We start from the raw sequence: 26,532 nt of genomic DNA on the forward strand, positions 1-26,532 counted from the left end.
TAGGCCCCAGTGGTATAAATATCTTAAAGCGTTTGGTGATTTCTTTTGAACGGAACCATTGCGTGATCTCGTTGTGCCCTGTATTCTTTCATTTGACTGCCTTTCATACTCGAAAAATAAAGTGCAGTAAAATAGTGAAGTCATACCACAAGAGAGATGCCGTTGTTTACTCAGTAGATACACATGGAGTTAGGCAACTGAAATGCACGTTCACAATGTGTATATGGTCTTAGAGACAAACGTCTAGCGGCGATGGATCACGCCGTGGAAAACACAGAAGAAATAGTTCGCTGACGCTTCCCAGAGACGCCGGGAGTCCTTTAGTATTCGCCGATCCTGAGACAAAGACATCACCGAACTTAGCACGGTCTACCGCGCAAGTGAGCAGCATACTACGTATCCTAGCAAAAATGATACTGATTTTCAACATGGAAACCGTGTCTCTAGGAGGAGAAAGTTATTTTAGAAGTGAATCAGGAACTTAAATTTTGCACACCCTACCGCCTTTCACGCAGAACAGTGACTGGATGATAGCCAATACACATTACACGTTAATGCCACGGGGTCTTATTGACCCCTTTAAAAATGTCGGTCTTCATTTGACGAAGAAATTTCCGTATGTCGTTGGAGCACAGCTTCGTATGGAAGTGAATCACGGAGGAAGGGAATCCAAGCGTTTGAGATCTCGTCCTGCAGTAGGCTGTAGGAAATCAGTTGGACTGATTAGAATTGAAGATGTCTCCACAGAATTGGTGAGGAAAGACATGAAGAACACCGACAAAGAGTAGAGACTGTTTGGTACGTCATGTGGTGATGCCAAAACCATTTTAAATAGCCACCGTGTATAATCCCACTCTAAAATAGCTTTTAAATGCGACAAACATTTCACCGACGCAACTGCATTTGAAAATGTCCACCTGTCGAAACTGTCAGACAGTGTATTGCAAAATGCAATAAAGTTCATCTTCATGAAAAAAACTGACAGCCTACGGAGTACATGTAAAATAGCTTAAGCATTGAGTACAGGAGTCTATTTAAAGTTACACCCTATCGTATGACATTATTTATCCTGCACCACAACTGCTTTTACCTATAGGTTTTGAAATGAACTCTCCTCTCCGCCGCTGGCGTAGGGCCCCTCACAGCAACCAACTCTAACAACACACTTTGGTACAGAAAATGAGATGACACGGAGATTATTCGCACAATTTCATACTGGTGTTCCATTATGCTGCCCACTGCAGTGTTTGCAATTCGTTGGTCTCTTCTTTGTTGGTGAAACCTTCCACACAAGTGTTACTACGGCGGTAGCCACGGAAGGGCCAACGGCACCAACCGATCGCCGTGTCATTGTCTGCTTATATGCGGATATGGAGGGGCATGTGGTCAGCACACCGCTCTCCCAGCCGCTGTCAGTTTTCGTGACCGGAGCCGCTACTTCTCGGTCACGCACCTCCTCAATTTACCTCACAAGAACTGAGAGCACCCCGCTTGCCAACAGGGCTCTGTAGATCACCCATCCAAGTGCTAGCCATGCCTGACAGCGCTTAACGTTGGTGATATGACGGGAACCGGTTTTACCTCTGCAGCAAAGACGTCGGCTGTGGCAGTATTACTGTCCGCAAAAATTAAATTCATTCTGTACAACACACAACGTCAGGACGGTCCTGATTGAAATTCCAGAACACCCTCACACGATCCTCGTATCACTCCACTCCATGTCTTGCCAAGATGCTGACCTAAGTCAAGCAGAAACAAGAAAACCAAGCGATTTTTACAGTGGCACGACATTCAACTAGCTTCCGAGAGGGAGGTGGTTCAAACCTCGTCGGTCATCCACAGTTAGATTTTCCGTGGTTTCCCTAAATTGCTTAAGACGAATGCCGCATGGTTCTTCTCGGAGGACACGGCTGGTTTTATTCTCCAGTCCGAGTTTCAGCTCTATCTCTAATGACCTCATCGTCGATGGGGCGGCAACTCCAATACCTCTTCGTCCTCCCCCTCCACAATCGAGAAATGAGAGCATATTTCCTCAAAAGGATGTTGGAAGCATGACAGAGCACGGTAAAACTTAGTCAAAGGATATTTAGCATATACATGTATCCAAAACAAACAACTCGAAAAATTCTTCGACTCAATATACATTCTTACCAGTTTGCCTATACGGGAAACACCTCTTCCACAACTAAAATCACTGATTAAAAAATATGATCCTCTCTCCATAAGCTCTTTGTCAGATGGTTCTGGAGCTCTATTCGCAGCCATTCTCATTTATAAGGAAAATGTGTGCGAGCATTTTTGTTGCTGCCTTACGAACACAAATTCGTCCGCACAATGCTTTTCGGACATGCTTTATATGATTCAGATTCGGAGATCTCGCTGGACGGTCCAGGTGATGGAGACTGGCAGAGCAAATAGAAGAAATCAGTAATGAAATGGTTATCTCGCAGATGCAGTTAACATCTGTCCTGTGAGTTGCAAAAATCCAAAATACTATTCGTGAACCTACAACACTGTCTACCTGCACTGGACATCGTCAGCAGCCATTGAAAATTTTATAAAGTAGGATTATGCTTACAGGTACGCACGAAAAACTCCATATGATCAAGGAAAAACTACATTGAAGAAAACAGGTATCATTTTGATAGGACGAACGTCGAAGACTGAGCACACGAAGAAACAAATGAGAACAGTTAATTCATGACTGATATCCAAAAGAGCGAAATTACATATCTTTATCATATATTTAGATGAAACGCTATCTTAAGAAATACGTCTGAGAGCATAAATACACGGCATAAAACAAAAGAACATTTTGACAGAGAATCAAAACTGCTAATAAGACAAGAGAGTGGTAATATGTAAAGAAAAAATTGTTACAGTAGCCTTTCGCAGATGACGAGTGTCAAATAGTTACGAGTCATTAAAGTATGTGACCTAGTGTTTTTTTTTTGTTTTTTTTCTTCAGTAACATAAATGGGAACACATAAGTAAGCTTCACCCGTTGACGAAAGGCTAGTTATCGACTAGATCCTGTAGACGGCTAGTGGGGAATGCTGTCAATTTCAAAAGTGAAGAAGGTGAGCTTCAGTATGTCTTGCAACTTATTTTCCCCACATATGAAAGCTTTTTCTACATCCATACTCCGGAAGTGAAGGGCACTCTGCGAATAGAATAATTATCCTGTCGAAGAAGCTTTTGCAGATTGCAGAATTGTCTCTCATACGGTGCCTGATTTTATAAACATACTATTTTTGTTAACTTGATTCTCCTGTTCTAAAAATATACATTCTGTGGTTATAATAATTTCTGTGGCTCATAATATGGGAAAACAGTACTAGTCGTGCTTCTTCAGGAATACCGAGTCTTCAAAGTAAATCTTACATGATCAGTCACTCGCTAAACTATTAAATCTATTAACAAATTTTAAAATTCTCTCCTATAAAATACTATTTGACCTATACTGCTGTGTTTCGGACGGCTAGATATTCAAGATGGGAGGAGAGCCAGTGTATCAGACAAAGGTTATACTGGTATTATTCTCAGCATATTAACAGCAGGCAACGATGAAGGGTTTTGGTAACGAGCCATCTTCCCGTGGCTGTCGGCTGACCCGGTTGCCAGGTGAGGCGCGTGTGTAGCTGCTGGTTGCTAGGCAACCAGTGTTTCCGCGCGGCCGCCGCCCTGGCCTGCGTGATGTTCAGTTAGCGCAACATGCGTCCTTCATTCCCAGCCTACTTGCTGTCTCCACTGCTACCTCATTCGCAAGACTCGTCACGTATAGTGAAACATCCCCTTAGAAAAATTAGTGAATTTCTGTGCTGATAAACCTCTTACATTATTTGATTTTCAAACAGCTGAGCAGAACTGAAAGTACTCAGACATTTCTCTCTTTACTTATTCTGATCAACACTAAACTGACACACAATATTTTTAGCGCAACTTCCAATAATCCCTACAAAAGAATGGCCCTGACTAACAATAACCTATATCTTTCATGAATCACTTACCTCACAAAAATCTTCGTTACTCGAACTACTGCAATACAGCGAGCGCCACTACTGCCAGCTAAATAAAAGATTCTAACTACTGAAGTCACTAACTACTGATAGGCATAGTTAGAAAATTAAAGATTTTGAATAGAATTAAATAATACCACCCATTTCTTGAGTTGCCCCAATAATTTGCCTTTACAGTTCAGGTGATTAGTGTTCCCTAAATAAATAATATGTGATAGCGAGAATATCAAAATCGCATTACGTGTATTCTTGACTACTTACTGTACTTTGAAATACTTGCTATTCCTCGTCAATAGCCTGTTGATACATTTCCTTTTCGTCGGTATGACTGACATACATACACAAGAGTTTTTAATTTCGTTGATGCAGTATGCTTCATTTTATGGAACTACAAGGCTTTCATACAAGACTTTTTTTTATTGTGCTGATACTGATCACTGCAGCCGTGCTCTTCCTGACGACGTCATTGACAACTGACCACTTCTTGGAGTCTTTCATCGTGTGGACACCTGTGTAACTTATTCGTCAGAACACCAGTGTGTGCTACTTTGAGTGAGATGCGTAATTTTATATGACATGCAAAACAGGAACAGGAACAAGAACCTAATACCTGCATAACGTTAATTACAGCTGGTTTGATTTGCATTGCTAATGCAATCTTGCAGATCTGGTGAGTGTCGTTTTGAATATATTGCAGTACATGCGACTCCATCGAGCAGAGCAGAGCAGAGGTCACACACCTTCGTATTCGGAAGGAGACGAATGCATTCGCTACTATTTTCCCAATGTCGGCAACAGCTCCTGCAATAAGGTCGCGACGTACTTCTTCGTCCTATCTTCTCAACTTAGCTTGTGCTCCGAAGCAGATTAATGCGACGATAGAAGCAGGTTAAATGTAGCTTCCAAACTAGCTTCTTATCTATCTGCATAAAAATCACACACACAACGTTTAATTTATTGTATGATGACTAATATGAATTTCTATGATCTACCGATTAATTTTATTCTTTGTAAATTGCATGTAATTGCTTTTGTGTAAGATTCAAGCTAAAACTGTTTTCTCTGAAGTAGGAACAGCATAGTCAAGTTTAGCTGGCACCTGTGAACGAGAGTCATTCTGGTTCCGCTATCATCTGAACTGTTTGTACTAAGAGTGAGTTTGACCTCTTGATTGATATGATTACTTCACCACGAAACAGGTACTGGGAGATGAAGAAGTTTGCACAGGACAGAGTAGCATGGAGAGCTGCATCAAACGAGTCTCAGGACTGAAGACCACAACAACAACACCAGGAAACATAACTTGAGTAATTGTTATTTAAGGCGCTCACAGATACTGGCACATGTTCATGTTTCGAGCAGTTATCCAGTCAATTTGGTTGGTCACCAAAGTCAGGAATGGATCCAGTTCTTATACGTGACAAACACAACAACATGATTGTAAACATTATTACTTTAAATTTTGATTTCTGCGACAAGTTTGATTTCTATATCTTCTAAAAGCGAACAGTCTCTAAAATTTGTTTACAGTTTCTGTGTCCCTACGACTTTTTCCCTTGCTGTTCTTCCAGGTGCCGTATTAACTTTCCATCCATACCGCAGTACATTTTCACGCACCTGCCCCTTCTTTTGGTAAAGGTACTCCTCAGCCTCGTTCCCTCGACAATTCTGTTTAACGTATCACACTTCGCACTATTATTGTATCCACTCAGTTGTAAATAATCTGCTGTGTCACTAAATTCAGAAGCTTCAGTGTCCTACTCTTTTAGTTTGCATTCGGGGAGGACGACGGTTCAATCCCGTCTCCGGCCATCCTGATTTAGGTTTTCCGTGATTTCCCTAAATCGTTTCAGGCAAATGCCGGGATGGTTCCTTTGAAAGGGCACGGCCGATTTCCTTCCCAATCCTTCCCTAACCCGAGGTTGCGCTCCGTCTCTAATGACCTCGTTGTCGACGGGACGTTAAACACTAACCACCACCACCACCATCTTTTAGTTTGCTCAAATACCGAGATAACTTACAGCTCTCCATTTTAAGTTACGTTGTAGTCGTATGGTGCATTCTGGAAATGCGAGCATCTGTTATTATTTCTTTTGTGGAAGTATATTTCTATCCAGATAAATACTCGTATAATAAATGCCATAAAATTTTAGGTTTCGAAGTTACATTCGAGGCTTAATGCCATAAAGAGGTTAGCATAATCACAGGAAATTTTTACTTAAGAACTAGTCTTTTGCAGCTCAACCAGGGTATCACGTTGGAAGGAAAAAGGAAGATGATCAGGGTTTAACGTCCCGTCGACAGCGATGTCATTAGAGACGGAGCACAAACTCGGACTGTTATCAGGGACGGGGAAGGAAATCGAGCGTGTCCTTTCAAAAGAACAATCCCAGCATTTGCAGGAGCGATTTAAGGATATCTTGGAAAATCTAAATCTGGATGGCCCTACGCGTGTTGAAACCATCGTCCTCCAGAATACAAGTCCAGTGTGCTAACAATTGCTCCATCTCACTCTGTAGCATCACTTTTGGTTTTTTGCTGTAGAAACCTGTAAAAAACTTTCTCAGAAATTGCAAAACGAACATCAGGAGACAAATTCGTTTGCAGTAAGGGGCTGTTTGATTGTCTCCTTGTTTACACACTGTCGGAAATAAGAGTGTGCTGTTTTTGAGGTTACCAATTCACTCAAGATTTATTGTTTCAACAGTGAATATGGAATACATGAAATGATTGCATTTACAGATCACAGCATAAGCGGCTCTGAGATAGGAGGTATTGACCCATGCTAAAACACCCACATTAGTTCGTCGTGTAGCCTTTGTTCTGGGATACATTTTGCCACGCCTGCTCGATTTGTTTGTGTAGTTCTGTATGGGCTGGTGGTCGACGAATCGCACGAGACACTTCTCATCCCATCACATCCCACACGTGCTCAGCTGAGAGAGGTCACTGCTGACCAGGGAAGATGCTGCACGTCTTGCAGAGGACGTTCAGTTTAATGAGCAGTGTGTGAGCGAGCATTATCCTGTTGGAACAACATATCAGCAACAACAGCAAAACACCAACATTCTGTTGCTACCGAACGCTGGTTAGCGTCCCCCCCAGAAAAACCAAAAGTGAACAAGAGTTTTAAGTTATCGCATCCCGGACCATAAGGCCTGCAGTGTGTCTTAGACGAATGCACTCTACGAGACAGCGCTCACCAGATCTTCATCGTACGCGGAAACGACCATCACTTGCCTACAGGCGGAATCTGCTTTCATCGCTGAAGACGATGAATCGCCATTCCGTTTTCCAAGTGATCCTCTGAGGGCACCAGTCTCGCCGTGTACGTCGATGCTGTGGTGTGAGTGGGAGACGGGCTAGACGTGTGTGTGTCTGTAGTCCCTGTGCTAATAACCAGTTCGCAACAGTTCGAGTTGATGCGTCTGGGCTCACAACATAAACCGTCTTACCTGTGCTGTGCTAGATGTACGATCTGCCACTGCTGCCCACACATTAAGACGATCATGGTGGGCGTCTGTGCTGCGTGGACGTCCAGAAGCTCTTTGCGGGTGTGAGAATGTTCACGTAACCACTGACACCAGCATCGTTGCACAACTGACGCAGCATGTCCAACTTGTGTGGCAATCCTCCGAAAGCACCATCCCGCCGTTCGGAAGGACACAATTTGACCCCTTTCAAATTGGCTCACTGGGCTGTAGGAAACACGAGAGCGTCTCTGTGGCACGGTTGCCTGCTTGCTCCAAACATTAACATCACACTGAGCCTTCTGCTGTGAGCATTCCCTATTAAAGGGTGGACACAAACGTCGCTTTGGTAGATATCCCATTAAGCTATCTATTGACGAACGAGGCTGAAACCAATATCACTGCATCTACTATCCTCAAAGTGGCATAGTCCGTCATCGGATCAAAATTTATGCCGTCTTTCCAGGTGCCATAATTTTTTCCAATACTGTACACTGATGAGACAAAACATTTTGACCACTGACCAACGCGAAACTGATTTCCTCCGGGTGACTGTGGACACGCGACAAGATAAGAAAAGCGTATAGGCAGACCAAAGACGAATGGGGTATCACTCTAGCTAGGGTATTTGCGCAAATGGGGAAATCCTCTGACATAAGCGTCTTTGACAAGGGCAGATTGAATGTTTTGAGAGTTTAAAATATGCGATGTGAGCTACCCATAGCACACGAAATGGTTCAACGATGAAAAATTGTGCTAATCGAATGTAATATAAAGTATATATCTCCGTCTAGAGTGTCAGATGTTGGCTTTTGGTTAGCCCTGATGTGGCTCTGCTTCGGTTTTATTATAAAGCGTGATGCATTGTAATTATGTATGCACAAATATGTGAATGGTTGTTATTATTGTGACAATGGTCTAAGAGTGGTCTGAACCAGTGGCTAAAGTATAGGTAACGATCCAATTACGTTGTCTCAGAGTCAAGATGGTATACTCAGTGATAAAACAAAGCAGTCGGCTTTTACCAGAAATATTGACCCTTAGACAATGTGTCTAATAGAGTATTTTAAATACGACAGTATGCCATCTTAGGCACTGTATAACATTAAAACACTTGATAATGGCACTTTGAAGCCGAAATCATGATCGTGTAAATGTAACACTGCAAATAGAAAAGTCTAATGGCGGTACTGACTGTAAAGAAATATATAATTACTGTGGCCCCACATTATGAAAAAATTATTGAATGTACTGTGTTTTTTCGTAGTTCAGACCAAGCCCATTCGCAGAAAACCAATTAATAACTTTTCCAAAGGCATTATTTGTATCATTTTCTGTTGGAGTCTCTTTTCTGAATTTTTAATGAAGCTTGTATCACCAGCAAACAGTATCAGATGGGCTAGTGCCAGTGAGGGTAATGAACGAAATACGACTTTTATAAACGTTAAGACGCTAAAACTAATTACGTTGACAATCGATCCAAACTTAGGCTTTACAATTACATTATTTTCCTAGTCAAAAGGCTTCGAGAATACATGGGTGTAATAGTTTATTTTATACCGCTAAAATTCGCAAAATTATTATGTAAAATTTACAGAAACGTCAATTTTACGATATGTAAGTGCTCGACTAGGCCGATGGCGTCATAAGGCCAGTCAATGAAGAACAAAAAACGTCAAAGATAGGAAATAATCCGTGCAGTCGGGGAAAAATGTACAATCGTAGGAGGGAGTACCATAAACAACACACTAGAAATCCTGAGTGGTAGGGCCTGATTGTGGGAGGGGGAGGGGGGAGGGGGAGGTGGAGGTGGAGTCTGGTGAGCACTTTTGTCCGCTTTTCTTGAACAGCTCGAGAACTATGGCCTCTAGCGAAAACGTAACGCAGTACAAAATTTAACTTCGTTGAATTTGCTAAAAAAAATCCTGTTTTTTTTTCTGTAGGAATAATAGTTTGCGCTTAGCGAGCGAGAGAATATGGAAACATTGCGCTTGGTTCACATAGGCCAGCTGTAACATTGCAGGTTGCATAAAATGACCGCTGTAGGCGCAGCTGAATCGCCCTGTAAATTCAATGATACAGAATGTTGCTATTATAGCATATTATCGGTCATCAAGTATACCATAACGTACCTGTCTGTATCGGTTACAAGACGAATGCGACCTATTTACCGGAAAAAGTTGCATGCTGCGTCTAAGCATACGATAGTGGTCTAGAACAACACACGTTGCGCATGTAGTCCGCAAAGTAACTGCAAACAGGTGGGATCTGGTGACTTTGTTGTGTATCAATGAGAAATATGTTTCAAAATTGAACTAACAATTTTTTGTTTGTTGAGAACACTGTTCTCGTAAAAACTTCTTTTTCAGGGGTTAATAGGGGTGACGTAACCTATGGAGTAAGGTACGATCTGGTATATTTGATGCGTATGGTAGAGTATACAGTCTTCAGTTATTTCACTTTTATCTACATATCTGAGAATAGTTCATGTGAACCGAAACTGGTCATACTAAAAAAATTAAAGCAATTTTTGACCGACAATCCGTTTGTCACACTCAGGTTTGTTAACGTTGTACAACGTGTCTTGCTCAGGAATGTGTGACTATAACATCTGGTCTGATGACCGTCTGTGAGATGTTATTGCAACGATGAGATCTGAGGCACTAAAATAACGAAATTCAGCACGCCTGTCAATACCCATGGCATCACCCGAGCATAGAATCCTAGGTGCGGTATTAAGCCTGCTAACATTTCGAGCGTTAAACTAAATTATGGCTCATACGGTCTACTGTTTCTATACCGTTGCTGGTATCGACCAGTCAGTGCCACTTAAACACAGGCTCGCAATCCATGTGCCCCCTGTATACACACACACACACACACACACACACACACACACACACACACACACACACACACGGGCAGGTTGTGTTCTCGGTTCCCTGTATCAGCCGGTATCTCGGGACATGTCAGATTCCGTGAGAGACATTGGCATTACTCATCTCCCAGTCGGGCAGCGTTCGTCGCTGCGGCCGGGCAGATGAGATAAGGAAGACAAATTGTGGAAGACAGCAGATGGGATCGGAGATGCGGCTCAAAGGGCGCGTCGCCTTATCTCGCGCTGCCGACTTGGGTCGTTAGGCCGGCACAACACCCTCGGCCACTCACCCCTCCGCCCTGCCGCGTGTTTTACGGCGCCGCTGCCTCTGGGAGTGGAGCTGTGTACACTGGAGGGCCGTTCGGCGGCGTATCTCACTGCCATTATCAAGGTGCAAAGCGATAGCCCTGCCTCTCGTTTTGTTTATCGCTGCTGAGCATTATGTGGGATTCTCTAACAGCATAAACTACGACTTCTAGAGGTTACCCACAGCGATCGTTAATTTTTATAACACCATTTTATTAACTCTTAGTGAGAAAAATACCAACTTTTATCGTTATTATGGCGAATTATAGAGCCATTTAGGATTTTTATTCTACGGATGCCGATTGAAATACACAAATGTAGGTAACTAGACACTTCCACTACGAGTTTCGGCAAATTACACCATAATTTTATTGAAAAGTTAATAAAACATACACTTTGATTTTTATACTCTTGTAGTAGTAGTTAGCATTTGCCGGGATATACTGTGTTTAGTGTGTGAATCCGAACACTTTCATTTATCATAGGTTGCTTTCTCCAACCGTGCCCATATTATAGCTTAACTTACCATAAACTGATGCTCTATGTGGAGATGATGTGCTAGAAGAGAATCAGCACTTGGTGCAGGGAGGGGCAATTGACCCTCAACATAAACAAATGAAGGGTATTCCGTATACATAGACAGAGACACCCATTACTGTGTAATTGTACGGTTGCAGTAAAATCACTAATAGCTGTTACTTCCATAAAATATCTACCGGTGTGTGTACGGAGCGATTTAAAGTGGAACGACCACATGAAATTAACAACTGGAAAGGCAAATGCCAGACAGATACATTGGAGGAATCCTCAGGAATTGTAGTCCGTTAACAAAGGTGGTAACTTACAGGACCCTCGTTCAACTCATGCTTGAATGTTGCTTGTCCGTATCGTATTCGTACTAGATAGGACTGATACAGAAAACAGAGATGATCCAAAGAATAGCAGCGCGTTTCACTACAGATTGACTAGGGTGTCGTCAGGAGTACCCCAGGGAAGTGTTTTAGGACCGCTGTTGTTCTCTATGCATACAAATTATTTGAAGGACAGCGTGGGCAGCAATCTGCGGCTTTGTGCAGATGATGCCGTGGTGTACGGCAAGGTATCGAACTTGAGTGACTCGCTCTGAAGGTGGAAAAATGTAATTTAATGGGTAGGAAGATCAAACCTGTAATATTTGGTACTAATGCGCTGATTGTCACAGTCAAGTCATTTAAATATCTGGGCGTAATGGTGCAAAGCGATATGAGGTGGAACTTGCGTCTGAGTACTCTGGTAGGGAAGGCGTTTGGTCGACTTCAGTTTATTGGGAGAATTTAAGGAAAGAGTGGTTCACTTGCAAAGGAGGCAGCATGTAGGACGCTGGTGCGACTTATTCTTGAGTACTGCTCGAGTGTTTGGGATCCGTACAAGTTAGGATTGAAAGAGGACATCGAAGCAATTCAGAGGCGGGCTGCTAGATTTGTTACCGGTAGGTTCGAACAACACGTAGATGTTACGGAGATGCTTCGGGAACTCAAATGGGAATCCCTGGAGGAAAGGCGACGTTCCTTTCGAGAAACACTGCTGAGAAAATTTAGAGGACCGGCATTTGAAACTGACTGCCGAACGAATCTACTGCCACAAATATGCATTGTGCGTAAGGACTACGGATATAAGATACGAGAAACTAGGGCTCATACGGAGGCATACAGACAGTCGTCTTTCCCTCGCTCTGTTTGCGAGTGGAACGGGAGAGGAAAGGACATGTAGTGGTACGAGGTGCCCTCCGACACACCCCACACGATGGCTTGCGGTATATCTATTTAGATGCAGGTCCATTTAGAAAGCGCGAGAGCGTCACGAAGATGATGAGGCGTTCTGCATCATGGTGTGATTTAGTTTTAAAATTGCGAGCGCTTAAGTTCCTAGAAGAATCAGCAAGTATGTTGTGTCCTCCTATGTATATCTCGCGAAAGGACCGTGAAGATAAAATTAGAGAGATTCGGGCGCACACGGAGGCCTTCCGACAACTGTTCTTTCTGTGAACCATTCGCGAGTGGAACATGATTGATGGAACTGACAGTATTACACGACGTACCCTCCTTCACATAGCGCAAGACAACTTGGGGGGGGGGGGGGCATAGATGCAGTCGAAAATGTAGATAAATTGTGACTCGGCGTCTTATGCCACACTATGAATCCGTAGTCACTCCTAGCATTATTATCTTTCACCCAACACGTATTTCGCCTCTGGCAATATTTGTTGATTTGGAAAACGAAGAAACCGCTCAACAGCTGCTGAATCTATGATATTTTGTTGTATACACTCTTAATGTTCCTTCATCTGGTGTAAACTGTAACAACGAAAATACTGTGTTAGAAGAGAATGGGAAGGGATCTCAAGTTCTAAATGTCAGATAAGGAAGTATGCGGCAAAATTTGTAAAATGAATTAGAAGAGAAAACAGGATGTTACTTACAAATAAAATCATTGAACCATCCGAATTCATACTCACCCCAGTGGCGTCAAAAGAATATAAAGGGGACCTAGAAAAATCCGAAAAAATAGACATCACGAACAGACATAAAAAATTACCAGAATCCTTAAACACGTAAAACGCATTTGACATTTCAAACTTGAGGATGCCGTCTCCCTTATCTTATAAAACATTATTTTCTTTATTACAGTTTATACCAGATAAAGGACCTTCAAGTGTTCCGAAACTGGTCGTGTGTACAGTAAAAGATTGTTGATTCATTGTTGATTCAGCAACTGTTGCATGATTTCTTCATTTCACAAAATGGACTTACACAGTTGTGGCTGCCTCGTAAGGAGCACTCTTTGAATATTTGTTAATGTGAAAAATGCTGAATTGCACTGTTGTTCGAAGTAGATGATAGATTATACGATGCAGCTGGCTTGGTGTCAGTTAAAAGGTAAGAAGAAGGCAAGGGGCTACCTCCTATAATAGGTCCATGTCCTGTAAAGCACTACGGAGTTGAAACCAGTCTTAAGGTTGATGACGGCTTTACCTTTACCATGTGTGAAAATTTTGTATTTCGAGGCTGTTGAAAATTGAAGCGATTTATTTGAGGCCTAATAGCTAAGTAATTACCATCTGAAAAGGGGAAAAAAACTCACTGGCTACAAATCTACTTTACTGACGACATAACTAATGTTAACACCTCTCAACAGAAGTTTTCCGCATGTGAACTGGTTTTGATAATGGCCGTCTTGAGATTATGTTCACCTTTAAACTGTTTATAACGTGGGTGCTGTATCTTACACTGGCGCGCTGAGCCAAGTGTAACAGGCCCTTTCGTTATCTTTCTGGCAATACAAATATTGTATACGTAGTGCTATCTACCGGTTCACAGTTGATGTTTATGCTCAACGGGATTTATACGTCGGTCCATATCATTGAATCTCAATGCGTTTACGAATGGAATCTGACAGCAATGAAAGCTATTTAGCGAGTCTGCGACATGCAAATAACAGTAGCATTCTCAGAACTCCGCTGCACTTCTGCAACACAGAACAATTCTTTGTTACCTTAGAGACAAGTAGAGCTGCAGGGGAGTGAGTCCATACTTGATTCAAGTAAATTTGTAGGAAAATAATGCACTGAAATAAGAGAGACCTACACTCTTTCCTTTAACTTATGACTTACTATTTCTTCTATCATATTACGACACCAACTGTTACCATGCTCTGTTGTTATCTCTTGCACCACATGTTTTCACTGTGTTGCACTTCGTCAAAAATTAATTTCTTCCAGTACTTTTTTGTATTCGATATTCAGCACAATTTTCCACTCACAATATTCTGTTTCGAACTTGTTAATTATATCTCTATTCCTTCACATAATTCGGCCTCACTCGCCAATGTTGACTCTCGCGTCCAGTCCCGACTTTGTCTCACCAACTGCCTCCACCTTGGCGTAACTCTAGGGATATATCTTCTCCGCTGGATAGCGTGCCTGCGTCATTTGTGATGATTTTCATTTATTATAACATATGACTTAACATGATTTAACTATGAATTCCGCCGGCCGAAGTGGCCGTGCGGTTAAAGGCGCTGCAGTCTGGAACCGCAAGACCGCTACGGTCGCAGGTTCGAGTCCTGCCTCGGGCATGGGTGTTTGTGATGTCCTTAGGTTAGTTAGGTTTAACTAGTTCTAAGTTCTAGGGGACTAATGACCTCAGCAGTTGAGTCCCATAGTGCTCAGAGTCATTTGAACCATTTTTGAACTATGAATTCCAATAGTTTCGTTTTCTGATTGATGCTTTTTTTCTAATGAAACTGCTATATGCTCTGGACTTTGAGTTCAGGGTTCATTAACACGTTACTTCACATAGGCCTACATGTTACTTTACACACAGTTTATCAACTGGATTAAGTGGAAAGTGAAACAGGAAGTTTCGCAGACAGGTCACCCTATCAGTTGTCTATTAAACCATTCTTTCAAGTACAACAAGACATAATAGTCGCTGGCTGCACTGCCGGAAACGCCGGTTGTGTGGCCGGAAAGTTCCCAACGGTAATTCTAATTCTAATTCTTGATACAGGCATCGCCTTGTGATCGTTGGTAACCATCTTCGACACCAACCTTACACATACTTAGCTATGTTTGATCTTTTTCGTAACAATCGGGTAAATAGTGATGCATTCAACATTAGGAAATTCATCAGCGGTCGACCGAACGTAGTGGCTCAATGGTCGGCACACTGGACACGCATTAGGGAGCACAACGGTTCAAATTCCCGTCCGGTCATCCAGATTTAGGTCTCCCGTGATTTCCCTAAACCGCTCTAGGCAATTTTCTTGATGATTTCCTTGAAAAGGATAGCGTTGATGTCCTTCCCCTTACTATTGTAATCAGTGTGTGCTCCGTCCCTAATGACCTCGCAGTCGAAGGAACGTTAAACACTAATCTCCTCCTCTTCGAAAGCACCCCTTTATGTTTCACAGACACATTTCAACGCTACAGGACACCTTCTCCCCTTTCCAAATCATTTTATCTTTGTTGAGGTTCTTCAGGTTGTTAGCGGAGGTGCATTGCTACTTTTGCTGTTACAATGTCGCCATTTCTGAATGTATTTTAATGTATATTTTGTTTTTATCTTTTAGTCCCTCAATTTTAATTTCAACAACAAAGAAAACTAACAGTATTACTGCTTTTTACACTCTATACGACCAGGCCTTGGAAGGCCCAACTGTACCGATCGGCCGCCGTGTCATTCTCAGCCCACAGGCGTCACTGGTTGCGGGTATGGGTGGGCATGTGGTCAGGACACCTCTCTCCCAGCTCTATGTCAGTTTAAGAGACCAGAGCCCCTACCTCTCAGTCAAGTAGCTCCTTCGTTTGCCTCACAAGAGCTGAGTACACCCCGCTTGCCAACAGCGCTCGGCAGACCGGATGGTCACCCATCCAAGTGCTAGCCCAGCCCGACAGCGCTTAACATCGGTGATCTGACGGGAACCGGTGTTACCACTGCGGCGAGGCCTTTGGCGTTTTTGTACACGCTAACAAAATTCATCATTTTATAGATTGTAAAAACATGTGTACACTTTCATGTTTTAATAATATTTCTTTCACCTTTGCATTTTTAATGCTTTTCAGTGAAAAGCGGCCTTTTGCACCACTGACAGCCCAACCCCCATTCCACTCCGTCCATGTCGACTGAGGACGATGAAATAACAATAAAGAAAAAAAATCAATGAGTATTGCAGTAATGTGCGTTAAGAATTACAAAAGAAACCAACCAAATGAATCACACGACAGACTGATGTCACTGACGTAATTATAATTGTAATACTAAAATGTAAACTTTCACGGCCGGAAATATCATGTCCATTATAATTATCCGGGCTGTTATGCCGTGGTCGGTTGATGAATTCTGAGGTGATTCCCAACGTTTCGTCTCCGACTGCGGAAGACATCTTCAAGGGGGTCCGTAGCTTGATGGAAGGTCCAACACACACACTGGCTCACTTGAAGATGTCTCCCGCAGTCGGAGACGAAACGTTGGGAATCACCTCAGAATTCATCAACCGACCACGGCATAACAGCCCGGATAATTATAATGGATATAATTGTAATTAAAATGAAATGTTGGTGAGGAGGGCACGTGTACAGAGGAATAAACGTAAGATGGACCAAGGAAGCTGCAATCCAGATTGCAAGAGATGAGGGAAGACCGAAATGACGACGTACGACGAAACAGGGTGTGGGGGGAAGAAAGTAGAAAATATGCAGGAATAATAGAGATGCGTATCTCAAAGACCGCATTGTACTGAGGCATTTATCCAGCAGTAGGTTTCAAACAACAGATGACAACAAATATTATTCTTGATAAGGGGGGGGGGGGGGGGGGGGGAGGGGAGGCTGGAGGGCGTCGCTGGCTTGTTTCGGCTAAACGTCATCGCTCGCCTTCCACCTCTGGGATGGTCATATTGTATAATCTCTTTTCAAGACAGTAGCATGCAACGTAACTCTCGAGTTTTGACGCTTTGTCAGAATTACAATTTCTGCCAGAATTAAAATTTCAGCGGTAAACCTAGAAGTCCTCCTTGCGTATTCCTTATTTTTAAATCCTTTTTCAAATTTCTCCTCGGTTTCCTTTATGCTTGTTCTATGTACTGACTGCATAACAGGGTGTTGGCTACAGCCTGTGCCGTTTCTTTTCAAGTATGGCCTCTTATTCATGATCACCTATTGACGTTGAAACCTCCCCTTTGAACAATTATACATGACTGTGCTTAAACTGACACACAATATTTTTAGCGCAACGCAATCTGACTTTCAAAAATCCCTACAAAAGAATGGCCCTGACTAACATTAAACTATACCTTTCACAAATCACTAAATCACTTACCTCACAATAATCTTCGTTTCTCCCACTACTGCAATACAGCAAGCGCCAATACTGCCAGCTAAATAAAAGATTCAAACTACTGAAGGCACTAACTACTGATAGGGATAGTTAGCAAATGAAAGATATTAATATAGAACAAACAATGTATTTACCTTGATATCATCATATATAAATATAGCAGTTCATGACAAATTTCAAAACTCCGCCATCTCTCTCCCCACATCCACCACTGCTGGCGGCTCACCTCCAACTGCGCAACGCTACGCGCTGTTCACATCCAGCTGCCGCTGCCCAACACTACAATGGCGAGTATTACAACAATGCAAAGCAGCCGCAGACTGCACACAGCACAGCCAGTGATTTTCATATTGAGCGCTACGTAATGTTGCCAATAAGAAAACATAAACAGCCTACTTACATAGCCCGCATGCTCCCCACAAAAAATTTTACAAATTGGTTTGGGCAGTGCCCAATACAGATTTGAAAAAATTTTTAATAATTACAATAACAAAGAAATGAAATGCACACACTTATTGATACTATGTTGGTCAAAAGCTCAAATTTTCTCACAGTCCATAAAGATAGTCCTGATCATTCATCATAATAGTAATTACAGTTTTTTTTTCACAAAGTCTCATTAGTAAAAGAAATTGCACACAGAAGTAGTGGATTTCCATGCAGTCTTGAAGAAGTAGTGTTGTGCTTCCAACGGAAAGACATGGCTGACTCTCGACATGCGGACAGGTAATGCGCCACAACGGAGCTAACCCACAGCAGAGTCAGTCGAAGTTTTGAAGAATATTGGTAGGTAGGTCATCACAGAGTAGACCCACTGTAGTCCTGGTATTGGTGGGCCACCAGAGGTGCAGACCCACTGCAGTCCTTGTAGAAATAATGGTATTGATGGATCATCAAAGATGTAGACCCACTGTAGTCCTTGTAGAGATAATGGTACTGGTGGGTCATCAAAGATACAGACCCACTGTAGTCCTTGTAGAGATAGCCAGCAGCCATCTGTTGTGACTGTGCAGGTGCACAATCACCATTGAAGAGTCTTGCGGATAATATAGCAAGTCCATAAACCACCACTTGTGCACTCACAAAGTTTTTGAAATTGTCCTTAGAACCAGCAATGCTGTTATCCAGTCCCTTGCTGAGTTATTAACACACGTGCAAACACTAACAGTCCCTACTTCTCACATATTGTCCATATACTATGACCAACAGAAATGTGTGCAGTGAAATGTAACTTACAAGTTACTTAATTTGATGAACTGGTGTCAATTACAATTTTATAACATGAGAATACAATAACAAAGGTACAGAATACATCATTAAAGAACATAACAATACAGATAACATTTGTAGTACAGGCTTTACAAAAGAATCGAAATAACATATACGTCAGTGTTCCAGGAATTATGACATGAGTACATACCTAAAAGATCAGAATAACTTTCGAAACATCAACTTCACACATGAGCATTAACACAAAACAGAATAAATAATGTCTAAACATCTTTACAAAGTAAATAACACAGTATTAGGAAAATTCTACAACATAGCTCTCATCAGCTAAACACATAAAGACAGGAAAAACACAAATACACAAGGGTACACAAACATATAGAGGGATGACACAAAAGGAAAGGACAGGGTTTGTTTTACTGCAGTATTTTGCAAACAAAACTTTCTTTACTTCTCGGAGATCTCCCTTCATTCGCCATTATTCCCAAAAAGTCCTATCTATACCTGCTTTCTGTATTCTATTCATATTTCTTTCAAAATAATTATGTCTCAGTGTACAATACTCATTTTGGCCCATATCTTTTTCATATAACTGCTCAATGCATTTTTTCCCTATTGTCCATAGTCAGTTTCTTATATAGTCTACCCCCTCTTAAGCTTACTTAAATCTACTGAGCTCAGATGCTAAACTAAGGGACGAGGCAACGCAGCAGCACAAAATAAGTAACACAAACAGCAATGACCAAAAAAATGGAAAATTGCAAAGCAAGCTACAGTAAATCTAAATTACCAAGCAATGCAACATTACAACTAATATGAGCCAATGTGCAGCAACAAGAAAAATAAATGAGTAGTAAAATTGGCTTAGCAGAGTAACACAAAGTCAAATTCAGTAACACTACGCCTGGCAAACAGCAGTAACTTATACCTAAACATGACATAGCTCAAGCAGAAAAAATATTACAGTAAAAACAACAATGCAGATAAGGGAAATGTATATTCACATCTTAATATCTATGTAATTAAAGTGGTGCACCACAACAACTGATTGTAAAAAAGAAATATTACCATGTACTTGAAAAGAAAATTATGTGTTACTGTTACTAGTTCCTTCTTATTGTTCTTTCCTTTCCAAGTGCTCCTTTTTTAAAGAATGTGGATCATAAAATAATTATTTAATAGATCTGTTGACAGAAAGTGTTCACATTAGCAAATGCATTTCATTTTATAAAAGCAATGCTGCAACACAGCTGGAAACCAGATATCAAATGAAATAAGCAACTATGAAAAGCAAAGCATAAAAATATCATTCAGTAGTCATGTGACATTTCATAAGTTAGTAGAAATTCTCTCAACTCTCATAGAAAGACGCTTGTCATAATCAGGTGTGCAGATGTAAAAATATTTCTTGTCATTTTATTAGGCATTTCAGTAAATATCATAAATTACGAGCTCCACAGTATGCTTTCAACAAGGAAATGTCAGTAGCATGGACAATGGCCTCCCCTTTTTTTTTTCTACCTGTGCCGCTGAAAGGCTAATGGCTTTTTTTTTTTCTTTTTTTTTTCGGTCGGCTGTCGCCCAGGTGGGTGCCCGCGACGCATTACGTGCAGGTGGTCACTTAACTTTCTTACGGAAATATTTACGACAGCAGTTTCCGCTACAGTGACAGTCTCACATAAATATATTTCACAGGTCAAGAATTAGCGTTGCAAATCTGTAGAAACAAAATCCTATAAATATAAGTGTCCAAAAAAATTTTCGCCGGCATTGTGATACATTCACGCATTTACACACATTTCATAACTCTTAAAGTACGATTCTTGGTTTCCAACATCCTGTTTCACAAGTCAAGAGTCCCTACCCACTATTCATTACTCCTTACCTTATTACACATATATGTATCCATCGACACTCGTCAATATTTCGTCATTATAAATATGAAGCATAATCAAATAACTCATATAGCCTCAGCCTATTAATCATAAACATACCTCAGCAGCATAATACACATCGTCGTCGTAAAAATAACATCATAACACCTCAGTCAAATCTCAAAATCGTCGTAGCTTCCTCCAATAATTAAAAAAAATTCTCTGCTCATGTCAAAAGTGTCATCTGCCTCAAACGTACTTTAAAATCATGCTCCCTTACTAAATACATCATTCAAAGCTCTCATAGTATCACAATGGTTCCGAAAAAATTTGAGCATTTCACAAAGTACAGACAAAATACAATTTCGTAAGTGTGAAGTTATCCAACTGTGTAATTACGTAAACATCTGTCACTGATATAGTAAAATAAATGTTTGTCTCTCTCAGTTAAATGATCAGATAGCTGTGTAATTTGTGTGTTAGAGAAATATGGTACCGATGTGTAAAGTTGTATAAGCAAATACCATATTAGCTAGGGTTCCTTGTGGTTGCCACACACATGGTACACAAAGTAAGCGTGTACCCCCTGAGGATTAATGTAATTATACTCCCAGGTGTTACAAATTACAGCAATGGAATGAAATGTATCACGGAAAACTTTCTTTGTAATTCAAAAATCTTTAAAAATAAATGTTTTAAGTACAAAATTAATCACTCAAATACGTGTACTGTAGCGCTAAATGTGCGTCTTGTTGCAACATAATCTGTGTGGAAGTGTCGTAGTTATCGTCCTCCGAAAGCTAAGTTCTGCAGAAGTCAATGTACTTACGTCATGATAAACAAAAGTGAAATGCTTTGCGTAGAGATATCTTAGTTATTACGCTTATTGTTGTGATGAAGAAATTACTGTGTTGTAACGTATTGTTGTGCTACGGAAAAGGCTGTCTCATTGTAGCTATACCACAAAAGTTACTAATAAAACATGTTTTGCTTTCCAGAAGAATTCAGAAAAACTGTGCAGATATAAAGCAGATACACCGCAAAAGCAACAATGTAAATTATGTCACTCATTAGTAGCGTCGTGATAAAATCGTGTAGCTGTCACATAAACTAACCACTGTGCCATCTGGTATCTCACTGAAAGTACTTTAAACCCAGAATGTATTTTCAAGTAAACCAAAATGTTGCATTAAAATCTCATTAGCAGTACCAGTATGTGTCCTAAGTATGTAAGCCTGATAGTCATTACGTAGTCGTGCAACTAACAAGCAAGAATGTACAAATGCAACACTGTGTAGTCTGTTCACTATAACAATGCATTCGTAATTTCTGTTTAAATAAGTTCTCTTGGTTCTTGACTGGATATTTAACTTCAAACATGGTTGCATGTTAACAGATTCTAAGTCTGGCAAAGCATACTAGAAATGTGAAGTGAAAAATTTTGTGGGAAAGACAAAGTTAAAAGGCAGATTATCTTTCAATAAACGGTTTTACATGTGAAATGTGGTACAATCTTTTACTCTTCAAAGTACTCAGAATTTCAGCTTGAACGCAATTATCATGCAGTATACGTCAGTAAAGAATACTGGAATTTTTCACAAGGTTAGCGTCTATGTTATTTTTCTCTGAGCCAGCCGGCGCACGTGGGTGCCTGCGGCGCGAGTCATTGTCTGTCTCTTTGTTGGCGCGCGTTGTTATTGGGATTAGGAGACCTAACTTCTACAAATTCACCGTGACGAGAGGGCCCAGCCGTGTTAGAATCCCGCCAGTTCTGATGAAATTGACGTCTGTCGTTATGATTATATCGTCTGTCGTCATGTCGGTAGATTCCGTAGTTTCTTCCTTGTCGGTCACGTGGTGGAGAATTTCTCCCTGAATCGTAACTCCGCGCTGAACTGTTGCGTCTGAAGTTATTCTGTCTCCCCTGGTAATAATTGTTTTGGTTCCCATATCGTCTGTTTCTATGGTTATCTCTGTCATATTCATTACTACGGAAATTCGATCTTTCTCTGTAACTATTATTACTCTGCCAGTGGTTGTCATATGGGTGGTGTCTGTTTTGGTCACGATTTGTGTTGTGAGAATAGCCTTGTCGTGTCCAGTTATTATTTCTGTCATTGCGGAATTGTGACGGATGTGACCTGTAATTGTTGTGTTCCTGGTTTCGCGTTCCGCGATTGTCAGTGTCAATTTCTAATTCTTGTAAGAGTCCCTGAAATGCTTCAATGTCGTCTTTGCAACGTCCTGCCAAAATAATATGTCGTAAATGTTCAGGCAGTTTGATTAAGCAAATGCGGATGAGTTCTGAGGGGCTGTATGGGTTTGAAAGATACTGATTCTTATGCAACATGTCTTCAAAATATTTCATAAGACTGGAAAATTCAGATAGTTCGAAACGTTTCATCATTATGATGCTATGATTTACTCGGTCTTGTGTGGCTTGAGACCAATATGCTGAGAGGAAGGCATGGTAAAACTCTCCTTCACTGTGGAAATAGTGAATTACCGATCGCATTCTTACAGCTGGTTCATTCTCCAAGTAGCCACACATAAATTCTAATCTGTGTTCTAACGACCAGTTGGGAGGAAAACAATGCGAGAATTGATGGAGCCATGCTTGTGGATGAATGTCGTTGCCAGAATTCTTAAATGTTTTGAATTTGCGTGTAGTAATGAACAGCTTATAGTCAAAATCATCATGTCGGCAAGTCGCATGTCGGTGTTATTATTTTGTGGCTGTTCCGTATTTCTGTGTCCCTCTTCCCGTATTGGGGCGCGAGTATCCTCTGAAATACGTAATTCTTGTATTACCTGTGTCAGCTGATCTTGTACTTCCCGGATTTCTCTTTTGTACTGTGTATTGATTTGATTTTGATTCTGTTTGAATTTTCTAATTTGTTCATACTCTTCTGTGTCAGTGAAGGCTACAGGTCTTGTCATTCAGATCATAATCTACCTTTGTAGATAAGTTAGTGACCTGATCCGAAAGTTCGGCTACTTTCTCCGATAGTGAACACATTTCCTCAGTGTGTTTTTCTGAACCAAGTTTCAGAGTGTCCATTTGTGTTGAAATCGAATCTACTGTGTCCTTTAAGTTTTCCTGAGTTTTTGCAAGTTGCGTAACCGAATCGATAGATGCAACTGAGTCAAATTTTGCTTGCAAGGTCTCATGATTTTCATGAACAATAGTTTGCAGTTTTTTTATGGCTGCTTCGTGATTCTGTAATTCATTTTCATGCCGCGAAAAAATAGGTTGAAAATGCTCACAAATTTGTGTTTTTACGTCATTACAGACTTTTTGACATTTCGATTCAATGTTATGTAACTCAGTAGTTAAATCTTCACGTGTTTGTTCAAGAGTTTGTTCCAATGAGTCTAACTTTTTAAGATTTTGTTCCATTGTGTCTAACTTTTGAAGCTTTTGCTGTGTTTGTCCCATTTGTTGTATTAATTGTAATAACAATGCATTGGTGTCTGAAACATGTTCCTCAGTGCTTTTCGGCAGTGAATTTGCACCGGAAACATTCACATTTTGACAAGCAGAAAATGTGTCTTGACTTATTTGAGAAAACGGTGAGGATCCAAAACCTGAATCTACAGTATTTGCGAGATCGTGTCGTGTCATTTCGGCTTCCTGAGGCTAGCTATTGCCGACCGATCGATCGATAATGCTTCCCTCTTCACTAATTGTTTCACTGTCCACGCCACTGTTTGACGCCCGCTCCATTTCCCTGTGCACAGTTACCAAATTACTACTTTGAACATTAGTAAATTCATTACTCGGCGGCGCTGATAAGCTACGCTCGTCGTCACTATTATTTCTCAGTTTACTTTGGAGCCTAGTGTTACGTTTTTCACACGCCATAATTGTCTCAATATTTCACACGATAACACAGAAAAGCACAATTTGATGTGCAAAAATAGGAGAACACATTAACATAGCACTGAAAATAATATGTAGTTAATTGCAAGCATAGCTGCGAAATACTTGGTGCAAATCTATATGCATGCCACAACTGTTTTACTGTACAACAATGAAAGGCTACAACTACAAAGGAGATTCTCTCTACAATTACGCGCTAGCAATAAACAAAAGCTACACTAAATACACAAACTACAAGAAAAAATCAGAAGATTCCAGTGAGGTATCCTAGGCTAAGGGTCGACATATGAAACCTCCCCTTTGAACAATTATACATGACTGTGCTTAAACTGACACACAATATTTTTAGCGCAACGCAATCTGACTTTCAAAAATCCCTACAAAAGAATGGCCCTGACTAACATTAAACTATACCTTTCACAAATCACTAAATCACTTACCTCACAATAATCTTCGTTTCTCCCACTACTGCAATACAGCAAGCGCCACTACTGCCAGCTAAATAAAAGATTCAAACTACTGAAGGCACTAACTACTGATAGGGATAGTTAGCAAATGAAAGATATTAATAGAGAACAAACAATGTATTTACCTTGATATCATCATATATAAATATAGCAGTTCATGACAAATTTCAAAACTCCGCCATCTCTCTCCCCACATCCACCACTGCTGGCGGCTCACCTCCAACTGCGCAACGCTACGCGCTGTTCACATCCAGCTGCCGCTGCCCAACACTACAATGGCGAGTATTACAACAATGCAAAGCAGCCGCAGACTGCACACAGCACAGCCAGTGATTTTCATATTGAGCGCTACGTAATGTTGCCAATAAGAAAACATAAATAGCCTACTTACAACGTCATTGCAGTCTGTCTTCTCTACAAGTCTAGTAACAGAGCGTTGTTAATTGCTAGTTTGTGAACAAGAGGATGGTAGCATTAGCAATTTGAAAAATTTTTCACTCAGGATCGGGGATCCAGGAAGAGGTTTTGAGTAAATTCTTTGTTGCACGTAGTCACATTCTGTAACATCGTTGTACATTCAACAAGTCACCGATTTTGCTTATCTTTCGCATTACATATTTAGACGTAACAAATAATGCTCACGAACGCTGCGATTCTGAAGCGTATTCCAGAAATAAAGCTTCAAAGTTTTCCCTAACCTGATGAATACCATAGGTCAGTGCCAGCCGTCGAACAGCGGCGTTAACGCAACGGTCTGAGTGACGCTGTGGTTAAAATATACCGTGCATGGCAAAATGGCGCTATTCAAAACCGCCGCCGGGTAACTATGTTGTACCATTGTCCGTATATGACAGAGGTGAACGATGGCTGAAGAGATGCGTAAAAGCGCAACTGTTGAGCAACTGATCGCCCACATGAACCATGGGGCTACCAGCAGTGTCTGCTCAACGACCGTTGAGCGAACACTGCTGCCGATGGGCCTCAGCAGCAGGCGCCTGCTTCATGCACCCGTGCTGACTGCTGTTCAATGGGGACGATGGGTGGAATTCGCACGCCATTACAGCAGCTGGAGGTCCACGGCGTGGCGATAGGTGGCCTTCTCAGATGACATTCCCTGGGTCATATCGTCTTTCTGAAAAGTACAATGGATCAACACAAGTATCTTTCTATCCTTGGGAACCACCTGTGCCCCTCTATGCAGTTACCACCGCGGCAAGGCCGTTGGCGCTTTTTATAAACGCTGACAAAATTCATCATTTTATAGATTGTAAAAACATGTGTACACTTTCATCTTTTAATTATATTTGTTTCATCTTTGCATTTTTAAAGCTAACTGTATATGTGCGTGGTTCGAAGAGCAGCAGGATGTGTTTCCCTTACACCCCTGGTCACCAAACTCCCCGTATTTAAACCCACTCGAGAATCTGTGGGATTACTTCGCTTGGATTGTTCGAGCCACAATTCCTCAACCGAGAAACATAGCGCAACTGGTCACTTCCAGCGGCGACGTGGCTCCACATCCCAGTTTGT

The 26,532-nt window shown here is 41.2% G+C and overlaps 1 protein-coding gene and 1 pseudogene across 1 annotated transcript in view; one reads left to right on the forward strand and one right to left on the reverse strand.

Annotated features, from left to right (window-relative positions):
- Positions 1-26,532, forward strand: part of LOC126475337 (uncharacterized) — an 802,694-nt gene that overhangs the window by 351,697 nt on the left and 424,465 nt on the right. The gene's annotated exons all lie outside the window — the stretch shown is intronic.
- LOC126424947 (5S ribosomal RNA) lies at positions 16,048-16,165 on the reverse strand (annotated as a pseudogene).

Source organism: Schistocerca serialis, chromosome 1 (genome assembly GCF_023864345.2).
Source record: "Schistocerca serialis cubense isolate TAMUIC-IGC-003099 chromosome 1, iqSchSeri2.2, whole genome shotgun sequence".
Taxonomy (NCBI): domain Eukaryota; kingdom Metazoa; phylum Arthropoda; class Insecta; order Orthoptera; family Acrididae; genus Schistocerca; species Schistocerca serialis.